At 42.4% G+C, this 13,512-nt stretch overlaps 1 long non-coding RNA gene across 1 annotated transcript; it reads left to right on the top strand.

Annotated features, from left to right (window-relative positions):
• Positions 1-5,839: 5,839 nt before the first annotated feature.
• LOC142892187 (uncharacterized) lies at positions 5,840-8,057 on the top strand. Its single transcript, XR_012927381.1, has 7 exons — positions 5,840-6,316; positions 6,819-7,155; positions 7,229-7,293; positions 7,365-7,451; positions 7,543-7,584; positions 7,618-7,793; positions 7,876-8,057. It is a non-coding gene; the product is annotated as an uncharacterized LOC142892187 (long non-coding RNA).
• The last annotated feature ends 5,455 nt before the right edge of the window (positions 8,058-13,512 follow it).

Below are 13,512 nucleotides of genomic sequence, written 5' to 3'. Positions count from 1 at the left end.
TTTTGCCACTACGCACCATTCTTTGTGGATCTGGCCCCATATTTATAATGGAATGTTCAATGTTGATCACACACACACACACACACACACACACACACAACAAGCTCAGTGAAACAGTCAAAATAGTAAATACATTTCTTGTCCAATTAACATGTACTTGACAGAGCCTCTTAAACAGGGCAAGCAAGCACAGAACATCAGATCATCTGCAGTGGCCTACTCTGTGTTTGATGCTGATCTGACTCAATGATGAACTAAGTCACATTGACATTAGGCCGCACAGAGGCATTTGAATTGGCCAGACACACACAGAATCAGATAACTGTGCCACAATGATGACATAACTACACACGTTATCCGTCTGTGAGGGTTGGAGGGGGCTGAGAGCAAGAGACAGGCAGGATGGTAATTAATGGGCATGGGAGAAATAAGGATTATAACAGGATAAGATACACACGTTAAAATATTTCATCGAAAATAAACATGTATTCATGTAAGTCATGATGAAAGAGTTGTAGGCAGACCGCTCAGTAATTTAATTCAGGATGGACATTTGCCGCAGGGTGCAAAATAACATTTTTGCAAAGCTTGAGACAGATTAACCATTGTGGATGGTTAGACAAATGGAGAGACCTTATTTTTTTCCACCATATGGAAAGGATCCTAGTGTTTTCATTATCATTCATTATGGAGCTCAGATGGACTCACCTATAAACCTGCCAGTCATCTATAATCAACTCCACCTCCTCACCGCCACCTCCGCTTGGCTAATAAATTTGAAATATACTGGGGCATATAACTGGCCGGTGGCCCAGGCGTACTTTAAAAACCGTCAGGGCCACCAGAATGCCCCAACCACTGGCCCCACCGGTGGACATATACACACACATGGACCTTTTAAGGCTTTGTGTTCTCATGAAGAAACCGCTCATCTGGCAGTGGACTTTGGATGAGGTGCTGGAGCCCAAAAAGGAGCTAGATGAAAAATTAAAAGAGGGCCTGTGACGACCAGAAGCTGTGAGACTGCTGAATTCTGGAGGACCCCTGTAGCCCCTGCAAACATCCTCTCCCCCAATTCCCTCCTCTCTGACACCTACAGACAACATATACTGCTCCTGTCACTTTCACTGTTCTTGTTTTGCTCTGAGTTTTGGCAAGTGGATGAGTTCAGGTATCCACAGAGCAGTTATTTTGTTTTGGAATGCTCTGATTATTCTCAGCATGTCACTTGGAAGCTTGTCCCTCCCTTGTAGCTGCAAGTTGAGAGGGTTCAGGTGACAAGTAATGTCAGTAAGGAGGGCCAGCTGCATAATCCAGTGTGGATCTTTTAACTCTGGCTGGGGTTTCCCCTTGTTGTCCAAGAAAGCACACATTTCAGGAAGGAGGCTCAGATATCGCTCCAGCACCTTTCCACAGGACAACCATCTTACTTCACTGTGCGTCACCAAATCATTGTACTCTGTATCATAGTCTTCAATTAACTGCCTGGACTGTCTGTGGTTTAGTGATCTTGAAACAATATAATTTTCTACATTCACAACCCTTTGCATCACTCCTTTGAATTCATTGTTTCTGAGCTTTGATATAAGTGCCTCCTGATGGATGATGCAGTGAAAACTGATGAAATTGGGTGTTTCCTCTCTTTTGTTCATGAGGCCAACAAGACCTTTCTCTTTGCCTCTCATGCTTGGGGCACCATCAGTACACACACTTGCAAGTTTGGACCAGCTGAGGTGTTTTTCCTCAAAACATGCTGAAAGTGCTTTCAGAATATCCTCACCTCTTGTTTGGCCATGGAGTGGTAGAAAGGACAACATTTCCCCTCTAAAAGAATTTTCTTTAGGGAACCTCACCCCCACACACAGCTGAGCAACATCGGTGATATCTGTGCTTTCGTCCACTGCGATGCTGAAGCATGGCGCTGAGCGCAGACCAGCCAACAGCTGGTCACATAGATCCTTTCCGATATCTTCCATCCGCCTCGTTATTGTTGAATCGGACAACTGTAATACTTTTATTTGTCTGATAAATGTGTCCTTGTTGTCAAAGTCTGTCAACAATATTTCTGCTGAAGCCAAAAAGCAGTCTTTTACCATTTCTGAGTCTGAGAATGTTTTTTTTGCCCGCGCCAGAATCCACGCAATCTCAAATGATGCCTCTGTTAAACGGTCTGCAGTAGAGGTTGTCCTGTGAATAAGATTTTGCTGCTCACAGAGTGAAGCAGGAAGCTGTGCTGTTTTTCTCTTTCTGAGTTCGCTGCCAGGCAGATGACTTTCATTGAATTTCGGATGCGCCGTTTTAAATGGCGCTCCAAGTTGCTTCGTTTGAAAAAGGCGCGGGTTTCTTTGCATATTAAGCACAGAAGTGCCTTGCCGTGAAGAACAAATAAGAATTTGTCTGTCCAGATAGATAGATAGATAGTTGGATATTTAATCAGAATCGTGCAGAAGAGTGCTTTTCTGATAAAAAAAAAAAAAAAATCATTAAAAAATAGGAAGAGACTATTTTTTTTAGATATAATATATATAAAAATATAAATTAGAGTTAACATGTAAAATCTAAAGGTGTGTCTCCTGAAGCCAGTTAAGGACTATGAATCTAAGCAGCCTGCTTGCTTTTGGTGCCCTTCTTAACCAATGGTGTTTTTAAGACCGGTGGCGCGCACGAGTCTTGAGGACATTGGTGTGCCAGTACCTGAGTGTGCATGTCTTTACGTGTACGAGTGTTACGGCTGCCGTCTTTGGTATATGTATGTTGGGGTGTGTGTTTCTCCCAACTCCGTTCGCCAGGTGGTTCCCCGATCATCAGCTGTGTCAACGTCGTCAGCTGGGGGGGAGTTCCTGCCTCCGCCCACCGTGATTCGCTGATCACCGCCACCTGTGCAAATGGGAATGCCCGAAGATAAAAGCTCCCGTGTTCCTGAACGCGGGGGCGCAGTCTGGTTGTGGCTGTTAGCCCCGTACCCTGTTTGATTCTACGTACAGCACCCTTACCCTATTTGACTCCCATGTTTATATATATTTGTTTGTTGAGGAATTATAGGCTCTAGGTTTAGTTTTTTGGTTTTCTTTGGGGGGTTAGTTTCCCCCTTGTTTTCTGTAGTCTTTTTGTTTAGGTTTATGGGTGGCGTTCCTTTTTGGGAACGGTTGTGTCAGCCTCAATAGAGAGACTACTTTATTTATATTAAGTTATTGATTTGGCGCCACCCGCTGCCCTTCCTCTGTTGTTGCTGTTGTTATTTGCTGTTATTCTGTTAAACCATTAAAACATCTAGAATTTGGAAACCTGCTCCCGGAACTTGTTTAATGATCCCGCTTTGTTACTAACCCAAATCCCCTAGACTCGAGCTGGTTCGTAACAAATTGGGGGCTCGCCCGAGATCTCGTCCATTAAAGGAGTCCCGGGACAAGCAAACAAACCAAAAAAAGGTAAGCATTGTGTTTTGAACTTTGGAATTGTTTTGGGGTACTTTCCATACTGCTTGGGGCAAATTGGTAATCGGGCCATGTCACGGTTTGACTTAAATAGCTTCTTAGCTTCCCCTTCAATTAAACTGGTCGACTGTTGTCGTAAAGATGAGTTGGCCCAAATAGCCAGTCACTTTGGTCTCACGGTTCCCTGTCAAGTTCTGAAGAAGGAGCTTAAGGCTCTGGTGCTTCATAAATTGGTAGAAATTAAGCCTGTGCAAATGCCAGTTCAGACCGAACCAGCTGTGGTCGAGGATGTCATCCTGGGTGGAGAGGCTGGTTGTCTACCACTTGAGGGTGCTGCCCCAGTAAAGCTGATATCGTAGTGGGGGTTCGGAAAGAGAGAAGCCACCGGCCACATTGCCTTGATACGACCCTCTCTCCTTCTCTCAGTAGTTCGGGTTCCAAACAGCAGGCTCACTCAAAGGTCCGTCTTGCATGCCTTAAATTTTAATCTCAGGAGAAGATTCAGGCCCGGCAGGCTGAGTTGCAGCTGCAGCACCAACTTGAGGTGAAAAGAATGGAGATTGAAGCAGAGAAGGTCATACAACTGCGTAAGCTGGAGCTTGAGTCACAGCGACTGACTCAAGGGTCGAACACGTCTGCTGGTCCGGTAAGCAAATCCTTTTCGTCTACCACTTCTACACCAGCTGTCTTTGATGGTGGTAAAAATATTGTTTTGGTGCCAACATTTCGTGAGACTGAAGTCGACTCCTATTTAGGGGCATTTGAACGAATTGCTAATTCTCTACAATGGCCACCTGAAGCTTGGGCACTTTTGCTTCAATGCAAACTTTATGGGAAAGCTCAAGAAGCTTTTGCTGCGCTGCCCGTTGAAGAAAGTCTAAATTATGACTCGGTAAAAGCTGCAATTCTCCGCGCTTACGAATTGGTACCTGAAGCCTATCGACAAAAATTCAGAAACCACAAGAAAGCCCCTTCCCACTCTATGTAGAGTTTGCTAGGGAAAAGGGAATATTATTTGATAAATGGAGTACTGCTTGTAAAGCGTGTGATTATGAGTCTTTGAGAGAATTCATTTTATTAGAGGACTTTAAGAAATGTTTGCCGGACCGGATTGTAATATATATATAAATGAACAAAGCTCTCATCTACTGCTGTATTAGCTGACGAGTTTGTCTTAACTCATAGAACTGTTTTCTCATCAGGATCTGACAAAAAAACTCGCCAGCCCTTAGTTCGTCAACACCCTCCCCCAACAGGTAGTCCCAAGAAAGTGGAAACATTGTGTTTTTGAACACAATGTTTCCCCATTGCCATTAGCTCAGGTTTACCAATTCATGGTATAGACTTGCTAAGGTAACCCCCTCCCTTGAAGTATTGGATTCCCCGCAACACACTAAAACTAGCAATGTGAATTCATGTAACTTGAATATTTTTCCCGCCTATGTGATCACTCGCTCACAAGCACGCCGACAGCCTGACGTGGACTTGTCGGCTAGCGTGTTTATGCCAGCCTTCTCTGGCGACACCGTGGTGAAGAATGTGGACGAAGCCGAGGCGGCACCGCTCGCCGATGCTGCTGCGGAGCCGAAGCGGCCCGTCTCTCCAACACCGATCGCCGAACAAACGCCTCTTCCGGTTTCACGTGAAGGACTGCAAGCTGCTCAGGAAGCTGACCCAATGCTGCGCAACAAAGCAAGTGGTGACCAGATATATTACGTTAGTTGACAACAGCATCATAATGCGCAAGTGGGTCCCGCGAACAGCACCCGACGATGTATGGGCATTCGTTAATCAAATTGTTGTACCCACTGTTTACCGTCAATACATTTCATCTGTCGCCCATGAGAGTCAATGGCCGGTCATCTGGGAGTCACAAAAACGTATAACCTCATCCTTAGACACTTCTTCTGGCCAGGGTTAAAGTCCGATGTAGTCACGTATTGCTGTAGTTGTCACGTCTGTCAACTCGCCGGGAAGTTATTCCACCAGCTCTGCTGCACCTGATCCCTGCGGTGGGAGAACCGCGTGTAGTAATCAGAAGATTGTAGTGTGTAGAGTGTAGAGTTCGCTCAAGGATGGAGTGGAGACAAGAGACAGGTTTGTATTTTCATATATTATATTAATAGTGGTGATTAACAAGGTGAAGCTATACACAGTGAGCAAAAGTAAGTTTAACAAAATAGCAAAAGAAAAATGAAATGGCCATTTAAACAAATACAGGACAAGAATTTCAACAAAAACCATCGGACAAATTATCAACTACAATAGCCCAGCCCAGCCACCCCAACCGCAACCCTTCAGCCCACCCACAGTTTATGACAGAACCCACGTCTGGGTTTGGGGTCAAGCCCAACAGTCAGGGTGAAATATGGGAAGGAATAAAAGTTCAGCAGAAGAAGGTGTGTGTGTATGAATGTAAGTGTATGTCAGTATGTATGTGGATGGAAAGTGGCCGCGGGCTAAGCAAGTGGGGTGAGAGATTTCATTGAGCTCCAAGGAGCCCCCTACCGACCTGGCAGGTGGGGGGCGTTTTTGCTGTAGGCTCTAATCCTGCTCCTTTAGCTCGCCATATTTCACGGACCTGGCCTGGAGGACAGGACCGCAGTTCATGTAAATAATATGCAAATGCAAGTCAAACCAAAAGTTCATGGGTATACTGTATGTATCTAAAGGTTTCAAAGTAAAATTAGTCAACAAAGGTCAACACATACAAGCCATATAATTTCACAGAATGAGGCATTTGTTTGTTCAGCATAGAAAGCTGGCTAAGCTAACATTAGCATAAACAAACTGACTCACCAGGTCACAAGCAAGGCAACAACTCAGCCTTGTTCAGTACAGGGGCCCGTTGCACGAAAGTAGGATTCCGTCATCTGAGATGAGTAAGTAAGCCGCGCTCAACCAATCCATAACACGTGTGTCCAGGCTTAATCGGTTGCACAGAAACACATCCACGATGAGAGCACACAGAGTCATCAAGCCAGCTGAAACCTATCCTGGATAAGTGCGCGCACGCGGCTTCCTTAAATAGACCCCCGTTATCGAGCTCGGATTCACCGATTCACCATGTCAACACGAGCGGCTTACTTTTCCCCATCCGAGGCAGAAATCCTCATTGAGGCGTACAAGGAGGTTAAGGACCAAAAAAAAAAAAAAGGCAACACCGCCACGGCAATTAAGCAGAGAGAAAAAGCGTGGCAAAGTATTGCAGACCGTCTGAATGCATAAGTAGTGCACAAATACGAACTCACCGCTCCGCCGAAACCATCGCAATTGCGATCATAAGTTATAATAATAATTATTAAAATTATTACCATTACTATTCTCATTCGAATTGTAATAATAATGACTTGTCTGTCTGTCTGTCTGTCTGTGTATGCACAGATCAAACATGACTGGGCCAAAAAGAACATGGCAGCAGATAAAGGTAAAATACAAGAATATCCTGCAGAATGGTAAGTGACAAACTAATGCTTAAGATACACAAGTGTAATTTTGTATGCAGAAGTTGCCTGCTCATATTGTCTGTTGGGTTTTAGCAATTAAAAAGAGCGCGCACAGAAGGGTACAGGTGGGGCGTCCCCAAAAACTGACCTCACCCCAGCAGAGGACTTGGCCTTGGCTATAAACCGAGGCAGACCTGTGATGGAGGGAATACTTGGGGTAGTGTAGTGTGTAGCTAGTGTAGGTCCCTCCCAAGATGCCAACCATTTCATACAAGGTATGTTGTATCTCTACATGGGACACATTGACATGAAATGGATTCAAACTATCTGTCTTGGCTTGTCTCGCAGTTTGCGGCAGCAGTGTCACACTGTTGGAGCCATTGGCATCATCAACACCAGCTGATGTTGTTCCGGTGAGTACTGGCATTTAGGCCTGGCAAGTCTAGTCTACTAGCTTCAATACTGATCCTGTTAAATGCGATAGGGTGAAGGCACCAGTGCAGCAGCCACAGCAGCATCTGACCTGGATGATGAAGAGACCATCTCCCTAGGGTCCAGAAGGAATGAGGAGGTATCCTGTCAAGCTTATTGACGTTATTTTCTGTCAATAATAGTGAGACTTCATTATTTGGTACCCACACAGAATTTCATTTTTGTAACAGGACCCAGATGCTGTGTATGCAGAGAGTCATCCAGGAATTATAGTGAGTATCAATGGAACTGTCATGTGTTTACAGAACTCACAAGTCATCAGAAAACTGTATGCCCAGCATCTAAAGCGGCAAATTGAGCTGGCCGATGTGGGCATACTGTATAAAAAAAAGGAAAATGGAAAACCTTTCCTTAGACTCTGAAATAAAAAAGAAAACCTTAAAAAAAACTTGAACTTGAAATTAAAAAACTTGAACTTGAGGTGGGTCATGCTTTCAATACACACTGTATGCTAACTACATTTGAGACACAAATGTAATTATTTTTCTTCTTTCCTCCCCCAGCTCAAGGAACAAGACAGGCCTTGACCCTGAAATAAAATTCAATTGAAATATAATGGTGTTTGTTTGCCTACAAAGAGATTACCTTAGTGTTGAGATTGGTTGGAAGTTGAAACACTGGCATCATTAGTAAGGTTAATAGAAAGTCGCTTAATGTACCCTCAAATGCAATTTCTAAAAAATATTAAAACACTTAATGCTAATAGGGTTAGGGTTAGGGTTAGTGAGTAGAGGGAACAGTTTGATTATTTATTCTTGAAGGTAGTCTGTATCATAATGACATTAAATTGCAAAAAAAAAAAAAAAGGTACCACAATAAACAAACCAGTTGCAGCTTGTGTGGCTTGAGGTTGTAAAGGTGTTTCACGTTAAGTGAAACGGACCAATGGCCTATATAAAGGACCCAAATTGTCAGTTTATTCCTGCTCTAACAATGGCGTGCCCATTTTGGCAAGACGTTGTGGACGAAAAAGCTCTTGCGGTCTGGAGATCCTTGAGAAGACAGAGGGTTTTTCAGGACCGGTTGGATCCACTGGCCTTTCCTGATGGCCACCTGTACGAGAGGTACAGATTTTCTGCAGATGGCATCAAGTATCTGTGCAGACTGTTGGGTCCCAGGATTCGGCACTGCACCGCACGGAGCCATGAGTGTGGAGCAAATGGTTTGTGTGGCCTTGCGCTTTTTTGCAAGTGGGGGCTTCTTGTACTCAGTTGGGGATGCGGAGCAACTAAACAAGGCCACAATTTGCCGCGCAATTCGTCGTGTGTGTGTGGCTATTAAAGCTCTGGCAGGTGTCTTCATCAGCTTTCCTGGCCACAGGAGACTGTCTGACATCAAAGAGGAGTTTTATAAGATGGCAGGTAAGAAAAACTACAAATTACAGAACTTCTGTTAATAGTCATAGTAGGATACTTTTTTTTTTGTTGGTGTTACAGGTTTCCCAAATGTCATTGGTGCATTGGATTGCACACGTATCAGGATCAAAGCCCCCTCAGGTGCTGATGAGGCAGATTTTGTAAATAGAAAATACTTTCACAGCATTAATGTTCAGGTAAAAGATTTTTTTTTTTTAGATATTGTTAAAAAAGAAAAAAAAAAGGAATGTTGTACATTAATTCTGATGTGTGGTAATAATCTAATAGTCATCTTATAATTTCAGATGGTCTACAATGCTGACAGTCTTTTCACTAATGTTGTGGCAAAATGGCCTGGGTCAGTCCATGACTCCAGAGTCTTTCGGTCGTCTGAAATATATCGGCGCCTATCACAATGTAGCCTGCCTGAGAAAGGAGAGGACCCCCAGAATTCTGTAAGAAATGGGATTGAAGGGGGACTTCCGGCCGACATGCGGAAGCTGTAAGACGTGTTTAGTACGTGCTCATCTCTGCGACTTTTTGAAATCATCTTTATATCGCGTTTTTCTACGTATAGACTAAAAGTGTCTGTATATATACCTCCCGAAAACCTTTAAGGAACTGGGAATCCAACATGCCGAAGCCAAGCACCTCCAGCAAAACCAAATCTACCGACAGTCAAGCCACTGGAACTAGAGCTAGTACCATTGGTAGCCATAACCATGCTAACGACTCTCCCACCAAGCCAGAAGGATCTTCGGACGAAACCTACGCTATGTGTAAAGAAATATGCAAAGAGATGTCCGAATCAATCCTTCGCTGCATAAATGAACGATTTGATGCATTTGAAGCCAAGTTTCATGCGCTTGCAGCTTCACAGACTGAACTTCAAACTCGTGTGACCAATCAAGAACAAGCGATGAGCGACCTTGACGTCCGCATGCTAAAATTGGAGGCTAAATGCACTGAGCTAACAAAACACAACGCTCAGCTCCAGACTAAAGTCCTTGACTTGGAAGCTCGCTCCCGGAGACACAATATTAAACTCGTGGGGATACCGGAGGATGAGGAGAAAGGTAGACCCACTGAATTTGTCTCCAAACTAATCCCTAAGTTGCTTGGTGATGAACATTTCCCGCATCCAGTTATGGTGGATCGGGCGCACCGATCCCTCCAGCCGAAGCCGGCTACCGGCACAAGACCGCGTACAATCCTTGCGCGCATCCATCACTTTCAGCAGAAGGAGTTAATTCTACGCCTTGGCAGACAACAGTCCATGGAATACAACGGAGGCAAAGTCCTTATCTTTCCGGACTATACCAGTGAGGTCATGGCTCAACGGCGAGCCTTCAAAGAACTGCTACAGGCTCTACGCGACAAGGGATTAAAATACAATTTACGGTACCCGGCCAAGCTTTACGTCTATCCGGGAGAAGATGAAGAGCCCAAGATTTTCGTGGACCCGGAGGAGGGGACTAAGTTCCTGAAGAAGGATAACCTACGGGAAGGAGATTGATCCGCACAGGCAAAACTTTTTTTTTTCTTTCATTATTATCATTATTATTTAACTCACGATTGTGCTAAGGGGATGTTACCATTTGTTCAAAACGGCTATGCTGCTTACATTTTTTGGATCTCCTTGCATTGACGATTTCTTTGTACAATTTTGCCATTACAATTGTCCATTTTGAACTGCTGTCATACCCGCACATTTTGAGGTAATGATACTGTCCACATTTTTCTTAAATACATTTATTTATTTTTCTACGCGATGTCATTTGTTAATTTTGTTGACATTAGAATGTTGCAGAGAGGGGGCTAATGGTTTAGTCATTTGCCCAGTAGGTCCCGTTGTGATAATCACGCCTGCCATGCACCAGGTTTGGGAAGGCGCAAGGCGCGTGGAGGGAGGGGGGAGGGTGTGTGTAGTTATAGCATATTTTTCTTTTCTTTTCTTTCTTTTCTCCTTGCACGGTCAGTGCTTTATTTTGAAATACTTGGTTATACGGGAAGCATGATATGGTTGGGACAATATTTCTTAAGAAAGTTTATGGTTGATGAATAGAGTGGTGAATTTTGTAAGTTTTAATGTGAATGGGCTTAATGGACCAATAAAACGGAAGAGAGTTTTGATGTATTTGAAAAAAACTCAAAATAGACATTGCTTTCGTACAGGAAACCCATTTAACACCCCTGGAACATAGAAAATTGAAGAGAGATTGGATAGGGCACGTAATATCATCATCTTTTAACTCTAAAGCCAGGGGAGTGGCCGTCCTAATAAATAAGAACACCCCTGTAACAATTGGAGAAACCATTGTTGATACATTAGGTAGATATGTTGTGGTGAATTGTCAGATTTATTCAGAACCCTGGACCCTCTTGAATTTTTATGCGCCTAATTATGATGATGAGTCATTTATTCAAAATATATTCTTGAAGGTCTCAGGTGGACATAAAAACATTCTAATAGGGGGAGACTTCAATTTCTGCCTGGACCCTCTTCTAGATAAGTCAGCTCTATCAGTAACCAAATCTAAAGCAGCTAAAACCACCATTAACTTCATGAAGGAATTAAACTTAACTGATATGTGGAGGCAGATGCATCCTCAACTCTTTCACTTGGATTGATCTTTTCTTGTTATCGACACACCTGACTCACAGAGCAATAGAATCTAAATATTTACCTAGAATATTGTCAGATCATTCTCCTTTGACACTGTCAATTTATATGCCTGAAAACACTTCTAATGTCTATAGGTGGCGTCTCAACCCTACCCTCCTTCAAAAACCAGATTTTTGCAAATTCATAAGGGCACAGATTGAGTTATTTTGTGATACAAACTGTCCTTCTTCCCCCAACAGTTTCATATTATGGGACACACTTAAAGCATTTCTAAGAGGACAAATAATTTCCTATACCAAAGGTATCAAAAAGAAATACATGGCAGAAATAGAAGAACTGGAAGCAGACATCTTAAAATTTGAAAAAGAGTTTCAACAATCAAAATCTATAGATATACATCAGTTATTGGTAAATAAAAAGCTTAGATCTAATACACTGCATACTTATACAATTGAAAAAAATATCATGAGAAGCAAACAAACTACGAACTGGGAGAAAAGGCACACAAAATTCTATCTTGGCAACTAAAAAAAGACAATTAATTCGATTCAGACTAAAACAGGTTTCCTATCATATAACCCTAAAGAAATTAATGATACATTTAAACAGTACTATACGCAGTTATACACATCAGAACCTCCAGAAGATATGAATAGTGTTGATGAATTTTTGTCCATGATTGAACTGCCCAAGCTCAGCAAGGAAGATCAAGATAGCCTTGATCGTCCTTTTATACAAACAGAAATTGAAAAAGCTCTTAGCTCATTACAAGCAAACAAATCACCAGGAGAAGATGGGTTCCCTCCAGAATTCTACAGGGAATTTAAGGATTTACTCCTACCACTTCTTATTGATGTCATCAACTTAGCCTCAGAAACAGGAACACTTCCTGATTCTTTCTCTACAGCGATAATTACTGTCATTCATAAAAAAAAATAAAGATCCATTGAATTGCTCCTCTTACCGGCCAATCTCATTGTTAAACACAGATTATAAATTGATTTCCAAAGCCTTGGCTATCAGGCTTAGTCAATACCTGCCTCAACTAATAAACCCGGACCAAAGTGGTTTTATCTCAAAACGTTCCTCAGCTAATAATCTATGCAGCCTATTTAATATTATTAATTTAACAAAATCTGAAACAGAACCCAGTATAGCTGTGGCTTTAGATGCTGAGAAAGCCTTTGATAGGTTAGAATGGGCATATTTATTTAAAGTGCTTGCCAAATTTGAGTTTGGCCCACTATTTATTAAATAGATCCAAACTCTGTACCATAAACCCCAAGGTAAAATTAGCACCAATGGACAAATTTCGCCTGCATTCCCTCTAGGCAGATCAAGTAGACAGGGATGTCCTTTATCCCCAGCACTTTTTGTTTTAGCAATTGAACCCTTAGCTCAAACAATTAGAAATGATCTTGATATAAAAGGTTTCCAGGTTGGTCAGATAACTCATAAAATTAATCTTTTGGCAGATGACATCATTTTGTACTTAAACGATCCTGGTAACTCTCTCTCCAAACTGCAAACTGTTTTGAATATGTATGGTAATATTTCTGGTTACAAAGTAAATTTGGAAAAAAGTGAAATTATTCCTTTAACGAATTTTGACCACTCTGAACTTCAGCAAACAAGTTTATTTAAATGGCCTACAGATGGTATAAAATATCTTAGTATATTTGTAGACAGCAATCTCAAAAACCTGTATGAACTGAATTATCTCCCACTGCTCAGTAAGATTGAAGAAGACTTGCGTAGATGGACGTTCTTGCCTCTCACCTTGATTGGCAGAATTAATTGTGTTAAGATGAATGTACAACCAAGGTTACAATATTTGTTTCAATCTCTACCTATTCCATTACCACAATCCTTTTTTCGAACCCTCAATGGATATGTCAGACAATTCCTATCTGACCATAAAACACCCCGGGTATCCATTGAGAAACTAACGTGGGACCATCGTTCAGGGGGACTTCGATTGCCCAGTTTTAAGAAATACTACTTGGCAGCTCAAATGAGATTCATCTCATCTTTCTTCGAGGGCAGTGAGGCCCCCAACTGGATACAAATTGGTCTGCACGCCTTGAAAGAAAAAACTCCCAGTGACTTCATTTATAAACATAACTCTGCAACTATAAACAAAAAGACAGATAACCCTA

This window comes from Nelusetta ayraudi, unplaced genomic scaffold (assembly GCF_046127955.1).
Source record: "Nelusetta ayraudi isolate G7.1 ecotype Tasmania unplaced genomic scaffold, CSIRO-AGI_Nayr_v1 ptg000034l, whole genome shotgun sequence".
NCBI classification, from domain to species: Eukaryota; Metazoa; Chordata; class Actinopteri; order Tetraodontiformes; family Monacanthidae; genus Nelusetta; species Nelusetta ayraudi.
Note: the sequence above shows the minus strand (reverse complement) of the source record. Positions and strands in the feature narration are given on the sequence as shown.